Genomic DNA, 8,084 nt, shown 5'->3' on the forward strand with positions numbered 1-8,084 from the left:
CTGACTATCAATTAACACAAAAGAATTTCCCTGAATTAGAAGAAATCCTAACAATAACCCATACGTTTCATAAGTAACTTACCTCACACAAAATCTTCCTAACACGAACTACAGCAAATACAGCAGGTGTACAGCCCGTTAAATGAAACGATTTTAACTACTGTAGGCTTTAACTACTAATAGGCTTGTGGTTAGCAAAGGAAAGATTTTGTTGCAGAGCAAGCAATGTATTTAGCATATTTTACCTTAATCATGTGACATCCAGTTCCAAAAATTATAAAACCGCCAATAATTCCATTACCCACATTTTACAATCCATGTCCAACCAATATTAAATCTCCATGACGGACACACGTCCAGACCGTCCGCTTGCGCTAACGCTGCTTCTAAACTCCATCACTTCTATTAACTTAGCTGCGAGTCCGACCAGCCACAGAATCTTTACAGAAGGCGCACAGCGCTGTCAGTGATATTAATGCAGTATTAGCGCTGTCAACATACAAACACATAAAGAGGCTACTTACAAAGTAGACAGTAGTGTGATTTTATTCCTATTATCTCAGTAACCTGGCTTCTCTGACCCCAGGTACTCTAGCTCAAATTGTTCAACGGAGCATCCTCTGTGTCCTGTTAAATTTTTGCACGCTCTTACGGAAACACTGTACATACTTTAGTGCCATATATAATAATTCACGTAGATATGCAATTATTTTAATATGTTATTCTACAAGTAAAACTAAAGAAAAAACTTCATATAAACATAGGTCCGCAAATGTTTAGTTACGGAGTTACGGCTAATAAAAGATTTTGCCTGAAATTTAGCAACTTCGCTAATATGAAGCCATCGCAAAACTGTGCGAGGTTAAAGTAAAGCAAGATTTCCATTCATTTTGTTGTTATTGATCTGGTAATCTAATAAAACGTGTCCTAGACGTGTATCTCTAGTAGTTTTCCATAACATCCAGAGAAGCAAAGATTATTATACAAGTAAATTTGTTTACTTTCCATTAAGAACGTAGAAACATTTATGTCGTTGTTGGCAACCGTTAGCGAATTGTTTCAGTCGTTTCCTAACCTTGAAACGAGTTACACATAGTAACTGTCGTAGTTTGTACATCATTTATGAAATAGGGATGCCTTTCAAATTTACAGCAGAGGAATACGCCGGTATGGTGTTTATTTATGGCAAATGTGATGGTAATGGAACGACGTACTCTCTGCCATGCACTTTATAGTGAGTTGCAAGGTAATTATGTAGATATAGAGGTAAGAAACGTTAGTACAACGCGTATCGAATACTCTCCCTGGTGGCAGGACGCCACATTTCAAATTTAAAACAAAAAGGGGGCGAAGAAGGGATCTGTTCCAGCTTCCAGCGAAACGACATGTAATTAGCCGTTGTTCGCAATTTGTACCGGTCGTACGTTTCTGCGACACGAGAATGTGGGTTAAAAATTGCTCTTTCGTGCGGTGATTAATAAATGACGCCTACCATGGCCTGCCATTGAATAAGGACGCCGGAAAAAATAGGAAGAACAATGCTACGCGTATAGTGTATTAAAGCCGAGCGCGGGCAAAACGCTTAATCCAACAGCTGAATAGCGGCAGCGCCGCCATATTCCTAACAAACGAGCGGCGAATTCCCATAAATCATTGCGGAGCCTGTAATGGCGTCGTGTTTATCCGGCGTATGGAGAGCTCAGCCATTAATGCGGCGAACAGATGCAACCAATACGCACAACACGCGTAATTCACAGCTGCTTTAGCATTCCTGGTTATTGAATAGCTGGCTAATCACTTACATATACAGCAGGTCTAGTAATAAGAGTCCCTGCTATATCAATGGAGGATTTCTGTGCCCCTTGAGGAGAAAGCCGTTATTGGCCATATCAGATATATTTAAGAGCAAAAATACCAGGTACACCCAGAATGTATGTTCTGGTTGTAAGAGGGGCGTTTGGAAAGTCCGCGCAAAAACAAAAACTACTTACTTTTCGACATAGTCCAACGCTGTTCTAATTTGTTGATCCTTTCCGAATAATAGGAATTGTCCAAGTCTGCAAAATAGCTATTAGTTGCTGCAATCACCTCCTCGTTTGGATAAAATCTTTGTTCCACCAGCCATTTCATCAAATTGGGGAACAAATAGTAGTCCGAGGGAGCCAAGTCTGGAGAATAAGGGGGATGTGAAACGAGTTGGAATCCTATTTCCATTAATTTTGCGACCACAATTGCTGAGGTGTGTGCTGGTGCATTGTCGTCATGGAAAAGGACTTTTATGCAGTCCAATCGCCGGCGTTCTTCTTGTAGCTCGGTTTTCAAACGGTCCAATAACGATAAATAAGCATCAAACGAAAAAACTACAAAGAACGAAACTCGTCTAGCTTGAAGGGGGAAACCAGATGGCGCCATGTTTGGCCCGCTAGATGGCTCTGCCATAAGTCAAACAGATATCAACTGCGTTTTTTAAATAGGAACCCCATTTTTATTACATATTCGTGTAGTACCCCTATTTTTTTACATATTTGTGTAGTATATGTAATAAAAAATGGGGGTTCCTATTTTAAAAAAAAAACAGTTGATATCTGTTTGACCTATGGCAGCGCCAACTAGCAGGCCAACCATAGCGCCATCTGGTTTCCCCCTACAAGCTAGACAAGTTTCGTTCTTTGTAGTTTTTTCGTTTGACGCTTATTTTGTGAGATATTTGGCCTGGTCACGATCAATGGACCACCCTGTATATGCAGTAAAAATTTCAATGTTTTATCACGTATAGTTCTTTTGAAAAGTGTACCTATTCAAAGGGTAAAATAGCACTGACTGAACAGGGATAAAATTGCCTTCCGTCTCCCCTTAAATAAAAGGGTCAGAACACTTAGAAGATAAACGTAAATGCCGTGTGGCTAGGGACTCCCGTCGGGTAGAGCGGTCACCGAGTGCAAGACTTTCGAGTCGACGCCACTTCGGCGACTTGCGTGTCGAAGGGTCAGTACTGCCTCGTGAGTTCAGACCTTTCTCGGGAACTCACCAGATGTTCTCCAAGGTTGGGTTATGCTGTGGCCTTCTCTACCAGACATCACAGCGCCTACAGTATCAGCAACCAAACTGACAGCCTGCAGCCGCGGGTTGCCCGCTTCGCAGGCACACCGAAGCACTACACAACCGACAGGCAATATTGATGAACGGCCACAACAACAACAACAACACAGCAAAGACACCAGAGGCCACTACCGGCCCATATAAACGTAAGAAAGAGGTCGCTGCAGATCTCGGAACTATTCTCACACGTTAAACCACATGATGGAAAATAGTTCCGAGGTCCTCATCCGCCAAAGCGCTATAAAGGCCCGCGCTCGGCCGCACATTGGCCTCCATCTCCTTTCCCAACGCAACTTCCGCCATCTACCTCTCCCGGATGATGAGCTTCGCCCCGACATCTACCCTTCCTACCAACTCTAACCCCATCTTCCTGCCTCCTCCTCAGGGCTCCCTCTCCTCCCCCTCCCTCCTCCTGAGCGGCTTCCCCCTCCTCCTCCCCCTCCCTCTCTCCTGCCCCCTTTCAGTGTCTCTGCACTTCCTCCTGCCTTTGCTTCCCTCTTCATCTTCCACCCCGCGTGTCTCCTGCCTCTTAGTGTACCTGCTGATGCCCCTACTCTCTTCATCCCGCCGCTTCCCCTGCTGCCCCTTGCTCTCCCCTCCTTTTCCATCCTCTCTGACCTCTCCCTCGGCAGGTCTCACCTGGCAGCTTTATTCTTCGTCGTGTGTGCTCCAAGTCAGTTTTAAGTGTGTTGTTCCAGAGTGTTTTCAATACTGTGGCCGACTTTTAAGGTGTGCATGCGCATTCAGTGTCTTCTCTATGTTTTAAGAATCGCCAACTGTGTTTTTTTAACTTTCTGGTGACTTTTTTAACAGTCCCCCATGAACGTCTCCATGTCAGTGTATTTTTACCTCCATTTTCTCCCCTTACTCCGTTTTATGGCTCTGAGCACTATGGGACTCAACTGCTGAGGTCATCAGTCCCCTAGAACTTAGAACTAGTTAAACCTAACTAACCTAAGGACATCACAAACATCCATGCCCGAGGCAGGATTCGAAACTGCGACCGTAGCGGTCTTGCGGGTCCAGACTGCAGCGCCTTTAACCGCACAACCACTTCGGCCGGCCACTCTGTTTTATGTTCCCCTTATGTATGTATCATTTTATTCTTGTTTTAGTTGTCGTGTCACTCGGCTGAAGAGCAATGTGCCGCTGACAGCCCTCACCTGCCCATATGGGGCAGGGGAATGAAATCACAATAAAGAAATAAAAAACAGCCCGGCTTGGATCTTCTCGCTGATCTCTGGATTAGGCTTGGTATATCCTAGAAGTCTCTGGCGGAGACTAGCAGGAAATTATTTCTGTTGTTTTCTATATTATTCTTGTATGTAGTTGTGATTCGGAAACGGATCACTGTTTTGTGTTGGTGTTATACTTGGAGAATTTGTTTTGGGTAATTGAACAGTCCAATAACTTTGATCGTTAGTTTCTTCTGATTGCGCAGACATATCAGGCTACACCAACTTCTCCAGTCTTCTGTAACACGTGTCAGAAGAGTACTTGCCCGCGAAAGGCAAAGGTCGCGAGTTCAAGTCTCGGTCGGGCACACAGTTTTAATCTGTAAGGAAGTTTCATATCAGCGCACACTCCGCTGCAGAGTGAAAAATCTCATTCTGGATACATCCCCCTGGCTAAGCCATGTCTCCGCAGTATCCTTTCTTTCAGGAGTGCTAGTTCTGCAAGGTTCGCAGGAGAGCTTCTGTGAAGTTTGGAAGGTAGGAGACGAGATACTGGCATAAGTACGGCTGTGAGGACCGGGCGTGAGTCGTGCTTCGGTAGCTCAGTTGGTAGAGCACTTGCCCGCGAAACGCAAAGGTCCCGAGTTCGAGTCTCGGTCGGGCCCACAGGAAGTTTCACGTGTCAGTATTTTGCAACGACTATTTATTAAAGTGGTAGTGCGGTAAATGCGGTGAAACTGTGCAGACGACACTGGAGACTCTTCCCATGAGGATCTGAAGGCTGCAGTGAGTTGGCACAGAGCCTGCGTGTGGACTTGGCGGAGTGCGACTGCAGCAGATCCCTGAGTGGTGCAGTGTTGGTGGTGGGAGGGGGGGGGGGGGGTATAGCTGCACACAGCACTCGGCTGCGCTGCGGCAAAGCCTGGCGCTTTTCGCCGCGGGCGATGGGCGCTTCCGCAGCGCGGAAAGAACCCGCTCGCCGCAAAAGCCGCGCCATTGTGGCCGCGACAGCGCTGACAGATTACCACCGCCGCAGATCCGGACACCGCGGGACCACACGAGGGAGCCCACTGCCGCTCTGGCCTAGTCTTGCAACCGCCCCTGCCGAAAGAGTATTACAGTCTTTCCACTTCTACATACAGGGTGAGAACTATTTAAACCAACAAACTCTGGGACCAGAATGAGATTTTCACTCTGCAGCGGAGTGTGCGCTGATATGAAACTTCCTGGCAGATTAAAACTGTGTGCCCGACCGAGACTCGAACTCGGGACCTTTGCCTTTCGCGGGCAAGTGCTCTACCAACTGAGCTACCGAAGCACGACTCACGTCCGGTACTCACAGCTTTACTTCTGCCAGTTTTAATCTGCCAGGAAGTTTCAAACTCTGGGACGTTGTTGGGGACATCAAAACAAATATTTTTCTCTAATGTCATTCATTCCTCCATCGTCAGGTCACGAGTGGCCTACCGAGACCATCCGACCGCCGTGTCATCCTCAGTGGAGGATGCGGATAGGAGGGGCGTGTGGTCAGCACACCGCTCTCTCGGTCGTTATGATGGTATTTTTGACCGGAGTCGCTACTATTCGGTCGAGTAGCTTCTCAATTGGCATCACGAGGCTGAGTGCACCCCGAAAAATGGCAACAGCGCACGGCGGCCTGGATGGTCACCCACCCAAGTGCCGACCACGCCCGACAGCGCTTAACTTCGGTGATCTCACGGGAACCGGTGTATCCACTGCGGCAAGGCCGTTGCCGTCATTCATTCCTACGAAGAGTATTTAAGCCGGTAGAGGAAGATTTCTCTGGTGGCAAATTAATTAAACCAACAAAAACTTTTCCATTTTTTATGACCAAGAGACAACACGTTAACACAACCCAACTTCAATTACAGTAGATTTTCAAAAATGCCTCCATTGACACGTAAACAAAGGTTACACCGTTGGATGATTTTCTGTCTGACACGGGCAAAAACCCCAGGAGTATCCTGAATTGTTCCTGCTGCTGCTGCTACCATCCGGGCAACCAAGTGCTCTTCTGATGCAACAGGAGTTGCGTAAACAAGGTTGCGCATCTCTCCCCACACTAAAAAGTCCAGAGGGGACATATCTGGGGATCGAGCAGGTTACGGTACAGGACCACCTCTCCCAATCCACGTTTTGGGAGCCGTCGGTCCAGGAATCGACGCACACGACTACTGAAATATGCCGGCGCCCCGTCATGTTGGAACCACATGCGTTGTCTTGTAGGGAGCGGGACGTCGTCCGCAGCTCGTGGTCATGCAGTAGCGTTCTCGCTTCCCACGCCCGGGTTCCCGGGTTCGATTCCCGGCGGGGTCAGGGATTTTCTCTGCCTCGTGATGACGGTGTGTTGTGCCCTGTTCTTAGGTTAGTTAGGTTTAAGTAGTTCTAAGTTCTAGGGGACTGATGACCATAGATGTTAAGTCCCATAGTGCTCAGAGCCATTTTGAGCGGGACGTCTTCCAGCAATTCTGGCAATGCTCTGGCAATAATATTTAATGGCCTAGGTAGCAGATACGGCCCCCAACAACACCGACCCACACATTAACGAAGAACCGCACTTGATGAGCGCTAGTAACTGTGGCATGTAGTTTATCCTCACTCCAGACACGCGAATTGTGCATGTTGAAGACGCCCGAACGTTGCTTCATCGGTAAACAACACAGAGGATGGAAATGTAGGATGCATTTCACACTGTTCCAGGTACCACTGCGAAAACTGTGCTCTGGGTGGACAATCAACTGGTTTCAGGTTGTGGACACGCTGTAAGTGAAATGGACGTAACAATTGCTCTCGAAGGACTGTTCTTACATTCGTTTGATTCGTCCCCATGTTACGTGCAATTGCACGAGTGCTGATTGAAGGATCCCGCTCCACATGCTGCAAGACAGCTTCCTCAAACTGCAGCGTTCTTACTGTGCGACGGCGTCCCTGTCCAGGTAATCTGCTAAATGACCCGATCTCACTCAGACGTTGGTACACAGCAGCAAAGGTCGTATGATGCGGAATACGGCGATTAGGATATTGTTGTTGATAAACCCGCTGTGCAGCTCGTCCGTTGTGGTGCGCTACGTAGTACGCACCAACCATATCAGTGTACTCACTCCAGGTGTATCGCTCCATTAATAAACAGACACAATGCACTGCTACACTGGTGGACAGCAGTTGTCTCCAACTGAAGATCGTAATACGCCCTCTAACAACTGAAGCTCGTAATACAGCCTCTAACAACTGAAGAGCGTAATACGGCCTCCATCGGTTTAAATAATCCTCATAGGAAAAATGACACTAGGGAAAAATATTTGTTTTCATGTCCCCTACAACCTCCCAGAGTTTGTCAGTTTAAATACTTTTCACCCTGTATACGAGGTCTGCTCCAAACATTCCCCAACATCCGTAATGGTCTGCTCCAAACATTCCCCAACATCCGTAATTTCGCGCCAACGGTGTGTTGGAAAGAAATGCGGTTGGCATCGCTGCAGACGCCTGTGTTTAATGTGAACCTGCCGCAAGTTACATTGTTGTGCGTCTGTTAGTTGTTTTCCAGTGCTGTATTGAGTAGAACGATGTGTCGAATATTTTGCGAATTTCGAGATGGCAGACTAAGAGGAACAAAGCGTCTGCATTAAATTTTGCGTGAAACTCAAAAAACCTTCACAGAGACACACCAAATGATGCTAGAAGCCTATGCTGATGAATGCTTAAGCTGTACTCGGTGTTACGAATGGCTCACAAAGTTCAAAAATTGCCGGACGGAAACTAAAAATTACCCTCGCTTAGGACGCCCTTCGA

The 8,084-nt window shown here is 46.8% G+C and overlaps 1 pseudogene; it reads right to left on the reverse strand.

Moving 5' to 3' along the window:
- Positions 1–5,911: 5,911 nt before the first annotated feature.
- On the reverse strand, positions 5,912–6,029 carry LOC124551664 (annotated as a pseudogene).
- Between the last annotated feature and the right edge of the window lie 2,055 nt (positions 6,030–8,084).

The sequence above is a fragment of the Schistocerca americana genome, chromosome 9, assembly GCF_021461395.2.
Source record: "Schistocerca americana isolate TAMUIC-IGC-003095 chromosome 9, iqSchAmer2.1, whole genome shotgun sequence".
Taxonomy (NCBI): Eukaryota; Metazoa; Arthropoda; class Insecta; order Orthoptera; family Acrididae; genus Schistocerca; species Schistocerca americana.